Raw genomic sequence first — 11,555 nt, 5'->3', positions numbered from 1 at the left:
AACAGTTTAACCTGTCAGTGTGTCTCACTTCTCTGTAAATGACTTAAAAATTCTCATCTGATTCAGGCAGTACTTTTATAAAATACAATAGACTTGGTAGGTAAAAGAAATGGAAGAAATAGACATTACTAGATTCAGCGTATGTGAGATTGGATGTCTGGCAATATTAAGTTACATGAAAACAGTTTCTCTACTTATCTCCTTGGGAACCAGTACCAAACAGTTCACAGACTGGTGGTGTCCTGGATTATAGAAAAAAGAATGCTTGGCATCTAGCACAGTGCTTGACCCTTAGTGGGCTCTCAGTGTTTGCCAAATGGGTGAATGAATGAATTGTACACGTAGTGCATATTTGAACTTCAAAAACAGTTTATAAATGAAAATAGTACAAGTTTGAACATACCAGTTTTGATCTAATCGAGAATAATAATTGATCAACAATTATAAGAGTAATAAGATAAATGTAAATACTTTTGATTTTAATATTAATTGGAAATTTTTAGTGTTTTTCTGACTTTGTGTATTTATGATGAGAAATATGAACAGTAATTAGGTGTAGAGAGATTCAGCTTTATGAAAGAAACTTTCGCTTTATTTTTTTTAAATCCTCATCCAAGGATATATTTATTGATTTTAGAGAGCGAGGAAGAGGGAGAGAGAAACATCGATATGAGGGAAAATATCGAAATATCGATTGAAATATTGATAGGTTGCCTCCCATGCATGCCCAACTTGGGATGGAACTTGCAACCTAGGTATGTGCCATGACCATCTGCAACCTTTTGATGAATGGGATAGTGCTCCAACTAACTAAGCCACCCAGCCAGGGATTCACTTTACTTTTTGAAGTTGCTGATGCTGTTTACAAGTATCCTTAGAATGAATAAAGTTCATCTCTATTGTGTGCTCAGGATTTTTGAAAAAAAAATTAATTTTACAAAGCAATATTTGCTTACTTTAAAAAATTTAAGTAGCACTGATGGTTATTGTGGGAAGGGTTAAAGCCCCCTTTTGTCTTTCCTCATTTTCTCAAGACTGAAGGGTATATTTTAGAAAGAGCAACTTTTGGAGATTTTATATATGCATATAAAAATGTAAGCTAATTAAGTACAAGTAGTCATATTTAAAAACTCACAAATTGGTTGGTACAGTTTTGAACTATATTATTACTGTTTCAGAGTGTAAGTTCCAGATTCAGACAGTGCTGGTTTCAATTATGGTTCTGTCAGTGGATGTGTGTACCCATTGATTTAATTCTTATCCTTAAAGTACAGACTTATGTATCTATATGTATGGCCTCAGAAATAAGTGATATTCAGTAAGAGCCAAGCAAGTTATCCTTTAAAGGAACTTTTCTCTGCGGGTAGGAATTTAATCAAGGACAGTTCATGAATTCCTTATCTCAAATTTCTGTGAGGTTACTAGTTAAAAGGATGTCAAGTTTAAATGACATGAAATATTCCATTGTTTTGTGTAGAGGGATGCCCTCTTCCCATGCTCACTTCCCACTTTTCTTTGCTTCATTCATTACTTTTAATATTGGTTTATGCATCTGAGTCTTCAACTAGTTCCCCCCGCCCTCTGGGGTAGGGACCAAGTTCTTTTCATTTCTGTAACCAATATAATATGTATAGAGGACTAATAAAAGATATATATTTTAAGTCCGTTAGCTTTGTGTCTTTTTAAAAATATTTTAAAACCTGTAACTCTCTCAGGTCGGTAGAGATTTGTAGAACCTGTTAAACTGATTGAGAGCTTTGCTATAACTGATCACCCATCTTACAGCCACAAGGTGGCAATAGTTGAGCAAAGAATTGGTTTTCTATTATATGAGTATTACTGTTCCTTAAGGGTAAAGGATGGCATATTGTTCTTCAGCACAGTGAAAAAATGATTTGCAAGAGTGTTTAAGGCCACACAATAGAACATTTTATTATTTCAAAATGGAGGATAACATTTTACTGTTTTAGCTTATCTATGTAGAATATTGATGTTACAAGACAGTTTATAGTTTCATTTTAGTGATAAATAGATTTTATGCAAATATTTTTAAAATGTCACTTTTAACTTTATCATGAATATTTTATTGGTATTTTTTACTTCAAAATGCTGGAATATTCCAGACCACAGAATATTTAAACAGATATTTTATATTTTCAGAATACTGGGAAAACCCAAAATCACAGTTTATTTACTGGATTTGTTTCAACATACAGCAGAAAAGTCTCATATTTTTAATGTAAGTTTTAAGTCTGCTAAATCAATGTAGTAGTAATGTCATATAGTTTTATTTAACACTGTTTTCATACTAGTTTTATATTGACAACTTTAAAAATTATACCCATATTTTAAAAACTTACATGAAAGGAATGTTGAAAACATTTTTGCTTCTAACCCTGGTGCCCCTCGTTTTACATTAGAGGATTCTAGGAGCATTATTTCTGAGTTAGTAATAAAAATCTTCTGAAATCTTCAGTATCATAATGCAATCTAACATTTTCAAACCATGTTTAAAGGAAATGACCAGTAAATACAAAAACAATGAAAACGTGTGTTGAAGTAGATGTAAATCTCTAGGGAAAGTAAGTTTTTATCAACACCAATGAAATGCTTATAAATAATATACCTTTCTACAGGAAAACATGAAAATATTCTGCATGTATTTGTTTCATGAGTAGTCATATGATTTGATTATAAGCAGTCAGACTCTTATGACTTCTTAAGGCAGCATTAGCTTTTACTATTTATATATCTTTTTTAAGTCTTGCTTTTGTTCAGTAATCTCACTCCCTCCTTTTAATGTGTTTGGATTTTGTTTTACTGTTTTTCCTAAAATCATATTAAATTTTTAAAAAAATTATATTAAATTTTATACCATGATTATAACTCTTAGGTTTATTTTGATTGGCATTAAATAACAGGAAATAAAGGAAATCCACATTTGAGTGGAGCCTGGTTTGTAGAGATTTGGGAATAAAATTCAACAGGGTTGATTCAGTTTAAACATTTGGAAACTCTTGGTGTTTGCAACGGACAGAGGATGAACGGTAGATGCTCTGTCCAGGAGTAGGTGACTCAACAAGTCCCCTGACCTAGTTGAGATGTGTTCTCCCAAAGGAAATAAGTACACACTGAGACAGAGTATTGATCCCAGAGAAATTAAAACTTAACAGTACTTTCATATAAAAACCTCTTCACAAATGTTCTTAACAGCTTTACTAGAAATAGCCCAAACTGGAAACAACCCAGATGTCCTTCAGCTGATTAATGGTTAGATGAACTTTGGTCCTTAGCAATACAAAGGAGCAAGCAGTTCATACACATCAGCTTGAATGACTCTCAAGGGAATCATACTGAGTAGAAAAGGCAGTCCCAAAGGCTTATGTTTTATACCATGTGATTCCATTTGAGTAACATTCTTGAAATGACAGAATCATAGAGATGGAGAACAGATCAGTAGATGCTAAATGTTAGGAAAGAGAGATAGTGGGAGGTAGAGAGCTTTAAAAGGACAACACAAGGGGTCCCTATGGTGTTGGAACTATCCTGCAACTGGATGGTGGTGGTGAATGCAGGAACCTCCACATGTGATGGAGTTGTGTAAAAACTGGTGAAATCAGTTTCCTGTGTCTTGCAAGATGTTACCATTGGAAGAACTGGGTAAATGGTGTAGGGGTTCTCCATGTATTATTTCTTAAAATTGAGCATGTATTTACAATGGTCTCAAATAGAAAGTTTAATTTTTAAAAAATCATTAGTCTGTCAGGTCCAGCACTGGAAAGACCAGTGAATTCCTTAAGCCAAAGCCCATTTTCTCACTTCATTTCCTGTAAGATTATTTCTTTGGTTAGAAACAATGCCATGCAGAGTACTATAACAAAGAATACAAAATTCTCTCTTTATAGATAGTGCTTTTGATAGAAGCTTTGTGGGTAGGGAAAGCAAATCCATATTCAGAGTATCTATTCCAGTGGTAATATATTCATTTAGAATGGTCCTATGTAATCAACCTGCCACCTGGTGGCTGGCTGATTCTTCCAGGGAGTGATGTTATATTGGAAACTTAGTACTGGTCTGTCCTCTTGGCACTTGGTCATTTAGCAGTGTTGGTAGCCAGATCAACCTGGGCAAGTAGAAGTCGTTTTTTCTAAATCCACACATAAGCTCCATCCCACAAAAGTTCAGGGTGATATCACCATAGTGATATTTCTACTTGGCTGGTGGTCTGGGACATGTTGAGATACTCCCTGACTCCTAAAACAGAAGCACATCCCTACTGCCATGTAGGGATGTGCTTCTTGAAACCACTTGCAAGGGACAGGAGTAGCTAAGGAAAGAGGTTGACTAACGTCCACAGGACTGGTTATCATGTCCCCTGATTATTAAGATTTCTCTCTGCTGAAGAAATCATTCACATGTGACTCATTTATTTTCTCAGTTTGTGTCCATTCATAGAGGTCTGTTTACATGTCTTTCCCAGACCATCTTGTCATCTGTGTTCCAGTCATGTACCTTATAAATTCCTGACCATCCAGCAAAATCATTAGTCACTTCACACAAATCAACATAAATCCATACTTTAGCCATGTGTTTGCCCAGGCAAAAGGATCACTTGGGTGCACTGCTCAACATTCTGCCCACTGGGCAACTATTCCTTCACCACTGTCCTTCAGGGCTATTGCACCTCTGCCCTGTGAGTCACCTGGAGAGGTCTGTCAGAGTCTCCATTCTGCATCTGTATGTGGCACAGACTTCCAAGCACCACCACATGTGCCAGGTTGTAAACACCAAGCAGTAGAATGGCTTGCCTGGTGGCCTGGACCTGTTGCAGAGCCATCTTGTTCTGGGCCCCACTCAGAACTGGCAGCTTTTTGGGTTACTTGGTAAAGTTGGAGAAGCATGTTCAAATAAAGTATTTGTTGCCTCCAGAATTCAGAGACCCACAAGAGCCCTGGTTGAGCAGCTCAGTTGGTTGGAGCATTGTCCTATACACAAAAAGATTGCAGGTTTGATCTCTGGTCAGGGCACATGCCTAGGTGGCAGGTTCAATCCCTGGTTGGGATGTGGAGGGGAGGCAAATGATCCATGTTTCTCACATCAGTGTCTGCCTGTTTATCTGTCTCTCTCTCTTGTTCTCTCTCCCTTCCTCACTTTCTAAACTCAGTAAACATGTCCTTGGGTAAGGATTTAAAAAAAGAGAGAGATCCGCTAGGCATTGAGCTTTTTTCTAGTGGTAAGAAAGTGTATCTTGACCTAACCCAGACCACTGGTCCCAGGAATTTCATCAAGGCCTGGCATTTTTGTGGGGTTTATTTCTCACCCTCTGGCATACTTGACTTACCATGTGTCTAAAATACTTGCAGTTTTCTTATTCCAGGTTCAGTCAGCATGTGCAATGGACCAGCATGATGTCCAGTGGAATGGAGTGGCCATGAAAGTCCCTGTAGATGAGGTTGTGACATAGAGTTTGAGAATTTGTGTAACCATCAGGTATATAGTTATTACTAACAGGTCTAGGAAAAGAAAGCATTTGTTAGATTAATTATTGCCTATCAGGTGCTGGGGGATATTTGATTTGCTCTAGCCATGAAATCACATCTGGAATAATAGCTGCAACTGTAGTTGTCACTTGATTAAGTTTATGATAATAAATTGTCCTTCTCTAAGAACATGTTTTCTGCAGGGCCACATAAGCAGGTGAATGGGGATGTGGTGGGAATTCCCCCACACTGCACCTTCACGTCCTTGATGGTGACACTAATTGCTGCAGTGCCTCCAGGAATGTGGCATAGCCTTCCATTTAGTTGTTTGGTAGGCAGGAGAATTCTAGTATCTTCCACTTGGCCTTTCCTACTTTAATAGCTCTCACTCTGTAGATAAGGGCACAGCTTTTCTGTTTTCCTCTTCATACTTGACCCTTCTTTGACTTCAGCATTACAATGATGATTTTACCAGCACTTTGGCAGCACAGTTTTTCCATGTCATATTCTAACCCTTTCATTTTCAGTTTCTTTCACTTGCAGGCATAGTGGATTGGCCAAAATGTTCATATGGTTTTTCCATAAGATGCCTCTAGTAGTGCTTAGTTATCTTTAACTTCATCAGAAACAATTTTATTAGCTTGTATAGTGACAGCTGTCATATTGGCATGCATTTAAAAATATATAAAAGTCAGTGAATTTTTGTAGCCATTTTAATATTGAAGATAGAAGAAAATACCCAACATTTTCAGCAAGTTAAGCTTTATTATTTCAAGAAAGATAAAAGTGTGACTGAAGCACAAAAAAATAGATTTGTGCAGTGTATGGAGAAGGTGCTGTGAGTGACTGAACATGTCAAAAGTGGTTTGCAAGGTTTCCTGCTGGAGGTTTCTCATTGGATGGTGCTCCACAGTCAGGTAGGCCAGTTGAAGTTGATATCGATCAAATTGAGACATTAATTGAGAACAGTCAACATTATACCATGCAGGAGATAGCTGACACACTCAAAATATCCAGATAAATCAAGTTATTAGTGAAAATGGAAAATGATTTTCTTCTCTTAGGGGAAAAACCATGCAGACTTTTTGGCCAACAAAATACCATAATTTCTGTGTCATTATCACTTGGAATGATTTTATCTTCAGGTTCTCAAACTCCTGAGCCCTTTCCTGGACCACAGTTTATCCTTGTCATGTTCTCCAGTTCCCTGATTACACCTTTATCTACCAGTCTGTCAACCTTTTTTCTGGATCTCCATCCCTTCATACTGCACCTGGATCACTTGATAGCCATTCTGACATCCTGGAATCTTACTCCTTACTCTTCCGTCAACCCTTCTTAATGTATTTACATTGTTCTGACACCTGGTCTGCTGGGTGCTATGGGGTCCAGTTAGTCCAGAATTTTTCAGCCTTGCCACAAGTGACGTTTTGGACTAGATAATTCTCCATTGTGGGGGTTGTTCTGTGCCTTGTAGGATATTTAACAGCATCCCTGGCTGCTATACAGTAGGTTCCAGTAGCAGCCACAGTCATTACAATTAAATGTGTCTCCAGACATTGTCATTTTCAACTATGAAGTTTGTCAATAAAACTTGGTGGTTACTGGGTCTGTAAGAAATTGATTAATTTTTTAAATCTACATTTTTTAGGTACTGTTTGAGAGCTATGTACTTATTTACTCCTCACAGCAATCCTATAAATATGTATAGTTATTCACCCATTTTATAGTCTAGTGAACAGTAGCACAGAGAGTCAGAGGGCACTGCCCCGGTCTCCCAGCCAGGATTGGATCCCTGTGGTCACCTTGCAGAGAGCCCTCTAGTGGGAGCCCTCCTGCTTTAGTCCGTGTTAACTGTTCAGACTTAGTTGAACAGCTGTCATTTTGATTCTTTTCTTTACTGCTTGGATAAGTGATCTATCGCTCCATAACCAGCTCTCCCAAACTTACTTCTTCTCTAGACAATGTATTCAGTTATTTTGTAGAGCAGAGGGGAAAAAAACATTGGAAACATTAAAAAAAAACATTAATTTGCCAGGGTACTAAGTGCCCTACTGCCAGATAGTCTGTACTTGACGGAAAATTGACTGGGCTGCTTATATTCTATTCATTGTTCCCCTTGTTTTCAGCCTCTCTTCTCATTCTCTGTAATTCCCACAGTACTGAGTCCCCCACCTTTCTTCAAAATAGACTGACTTCTTTTCACAGCTTCATCCTACCACATGTATTTTAGCTGCAGCTTCCCTCCTTCTGCTTTATTAATTGCCACTCTTCCACATTCTCTGTCCACTAAAACATTGTGAAATGTCTTATGTGCTTTTTGTTTCCATTCTGTTCTCTTCAATATTGAGGGCTTCTAATTTTTTCATTCATTTTTTACCATCATTTAATAGGACTTAAGGAGACAGAGGTAAATGTAAGTATTCACTCTGCCATCTTCAGCAACTAATCCATTTATTTTAACAAAAGAACCTTGTTATAAACATCACATTTATAGGTTACAGTTGAGGAAACAAAAGGTGTTGCGACACAGTTAATAGAAGACAGTCATTTTAAAAGTACCTGTTGAAGAAGGTACACATAGAATTTTTTCTTGCTAACTAACATGAAGTAAAATATACACACCATTTCATTATTTTTGTTGTTACTGTTTGTAGGAGCAAGCTGGATAGGATCTTCCATTTTTAATGTTTGTTACTTTATGAAATCCTTTTTATATTTTAGAATATTTAAGAATTCCTACTACTAAAATTATAGGTATCCAATTCTTTTATTTACAGATGGGAAGACAAAGCCCAGCAGAGGTTAAATGACTTATTTAAGATTTTTTTGACTATTTAATGGCTGAATTAGACACAGAACTTAGGTTTCCTAAGTATTTATTTTTCTGCTGTACTGTTTTCTTCTTTTTAAGTTTTTATATAATGTTTCTGTTTTCAGTCTTCTGAGGTAACTTGTATTTAAGAGTCATTGTTGAGTATATCATGTAACTTTGAATATTAGGTATGGTACTCATGTGTAAAATGGGGTAGTTGGGCTAGTTGATATTTCATTTCCTTTAAAATGAATAGTCCCTGATTCCAAGGTATATATTACATGCCCTCATATGCATGATAGTGACTATATATGTATGCTAAATATATATTAGAATTTTAAATAATATTTTTTTGTGTTCTAGGTTTCCTGTAATAAATAATACAAAGAAAATATAGCTCTATACAGAAGTTATCACAGTTAGCATTTGATACTTTTCTTTTAAGGGATTATATCTGTAGGATATCACTGTAAAGCTATGTGTAAATTTATAAAAGTATGCATATGAATATATGCACTGTTATTTATTTTTAAAATATATTTTATTGATTATGCTATTACAGTTGCCCCATTTCCCCCCTTCATTCCCCTCCACCCTGCACACCCTCTCCCACCCACATTCCCCCCCTTTAGTTCATGTCCATGTGTCATAAGTTCTTTAGCTTCTACATTTCCCATGCTATTCTTGCCTTCCCCCTGTCTATTTTCTACCTACTGTCTATGCTACTTATTCTCTGTACCTTTTTCCCTTCTCTCCTCCTCTCACTCCCCTGCTGATAACCCTCCATGTGATCTCCATTTCTGTGGTTCTGTTCCTGTTCTAATTGTTTGCTTAGTTTGTTTCTGTTTTTATTTTAGGTGTGGTTGTTCATAATCGTGAGTTTGCTGTCATTTTACTATACATGTTTTTTTATCCTCTTTTTCTTAGATAAGTCCCTTTAACATTTCATCTTATAAGGGCTTGGTCATCATGAACTCCTTTAACTTGACCTTATCTGAGAAGCACTTTATCTGCCCTTCCATTCTAAATGAAGGCTTTGCTGGATAGAACAATCTTGGATGTAGGTCCTTGCCTTTCATGACTTGGAATACTTCTTTCCAGCTCCTTCTTGCCTGCAAGGTCTCTTTTGAGAGATTAGCTGACAATCTGATGGGAAGTCCTTTGTAGGTAACTGTCTCCTTATGTCTTGCTGCTTCTAGGATTCTCTCCTCCATTTTAATCTTGGGTAATGTAATTATGATGTGCCTTGGTGTGTTCCTCCTTGGGTCCAGCTTCTTTGGGACTCTCTGAGCTTCCTGGACTTCCTGGAAGTCTACTTCCTTTGCCAGATTGGGGAAGTTCTCCTTTATTATTTGTTCAAATAACTTTTCCACTTGTTGCTCTTCCTCTTCCCCTTCTGGTACCCCTATAATTTGGATGTTGGAACGTTTAAAGATATCCTGGAGGTTCCTAAGCCTCTCATTTTTTTGAATTCTTGTTTCTCTATTCTTTTCTGTTCGGTTGTTACTTTCTTCCTTCTGGTCCACTCCATTGATTTGAGTCCCAGTTTCCTTCCCATCACTATTGGTTCCCTGTGCATTTTCCTTCATTTCACTTAGCATAGCCTTCATTTTTTCATCTAATTTGCGACCAAATTCAACTAATTCTGTGAGCATCCTGATCACCAGTGCTTTGAACTGTGCATCTGATAGGTTGGCTACCTCTTAGTCACTTAGTTGTATTTGTTCTGGGGCTTTGATCTGTTCTTCCCTTTGGGGCTTTTTTTTTTTTTTTTTTGTCTTGTGCTCCTGTTATGTAGTGAGAGACAGAGCCTTAGGTGTTCACCAGGGTGGGCAAATTGCTAGGTTGTGACACTGTATGTGGGTGTGGGGTCTGAAAGGAACAATAGCGCATGCTCTGCTCTCAGTTGGATCCCAGTCCCCTCCACTGCTTCTCCCAAGCAAGCTGGGCTCTTCTGGTGCTGAATCCTGGGTGGGTGGCCTGTGTATGTTCCAGGACCCTGTGGGTCTCCCCAAGAAACACTCCTGTGAGGAGACCCCACAGGTGTTTTAAATTAGTGCCCCGAGGCTGTATTTCCCGGTGCTGGGACCCTGGGCTGCACAGTCTGTCTTGCTCCCCAGTTTCGCCTGGTTTATCTATGCATGAGAGTGGGACTGCCCGGTCAGCCAGCTGCCTAGTGCACAGTGCTTTGCCTCGCAGTTGCCGCCTCGCTGGGTCTGCCCATTGCCACCCCACACCAGGGTCTGCCAACCACTGCCTGCACGCCCAGGGTGCACCTGCTGCCATCTTGCGGGCCCAGGGTGCCTTGCATGCCCGGTGCCAGCACTTTTTGTGCGGTGACTCCTCTCTGCCTGTCCATCCAACTCTACCCCGCCTACTGGTCTGGATGAATGTGTCTATTTTAACTCCTTGGTTGTCCGACTTCCATACAGTTCAATTTTCTGTCATTTCTGGTTGTTATTTTGTTTCTAAATTGTTGTGCTCATTTTGGTTGTGCGAGGAGGCACAGTGTGTCTACCTACGCCTCCATCTTGGCCGGAAGCCCTCACTGTTATTTTTAACTCCCTACCAGATAGCAAGTGTTCCTTGAAATTTATAGGTTTGCACAACCCAGAGTGTGCAAAACTAACTTGCCATTTTATTTCTTCAGCACTGCTTTTGTGCCTCGTCCATGGTTCCCTGTCTCTCTTATTTTCTACAGCCAGTTGGAGATCAAGATCTTGCTGTACTATGTGGTAAATAGATCTGTATCCTTTCTGTAGCCATAGGAATAGATCTGTACTCCTATGGCTACAACCTTAATGTCAGCCCTTTATCATTTCCTTCCTACCTAATTGGAGGAGCTTCTCAACAATTTACATTCTTTTTATTTTTTCCCTCTTTGATCCATCTTGCAAACTGTTTCTAAAGTCTTCCTTTTAAAACAAGGAGCAGGTAGTCACCCCTTTAAAGCAAAACCTCTTTTGAGCTAAATCTAAAGCAAAACCTGCTTGTAGGATAATGTCTAATTCTCTTAGCCTGCAGCGTAACACTGTTTGCAACCTAAGTGAGCATAGCAGTTGTTTTCAACAACGTTTTGTACCCTACTCTCATGTTGGTTTAACTCTGTATTCCTATACCATTTCACAGATATTTATGTCAAGGCTAGACCAGAGCTTGGTGCATGACAGGCACTCAGTATTCAACACATATATGATAAATGAATGAATCACAGTGGTACTGTTCCCTATACCTGTTATCCTTTTACCTTTCCCCATTCA

General features: G+C 38.2%; 1 protein-coding gene across 3 annotated transcripts in view; it reads left to right on the top strand.

Moving 5' to 3' along the window:
- Positions 1-11,555, top strand: part of MRPS28 (mitochondrial ribosomal protein S28) — a 90,276-nt gene that overhangs the window by 960 nt on the left and 77,761 nt on the right. The gene's annotated exons all lie outside the window — the stretch shown is intronic.

The sequence above is a fragment of the Phyllostomus hastatus genome, unplaced genomic scaffold (genome assembly GCF_019186645.2).
Source record: "Phyllostomus hastatus isolate PE091 unplaced genomic scaffold, TTU_PhHast_1.1 phas_contig_65, whole genome shotgun sequence".
NCBI classification, from domain to species: domain Eukaryota; kingdom Metazoa; phylum Chordata; class Mammalia; order Chiroptera; family Phyllostomidae; genus Phyllostomus; species Phyllostomus hastatus.
This window is presented reverse-complemented; position numbering and strand designations above follow the sequence as displayed.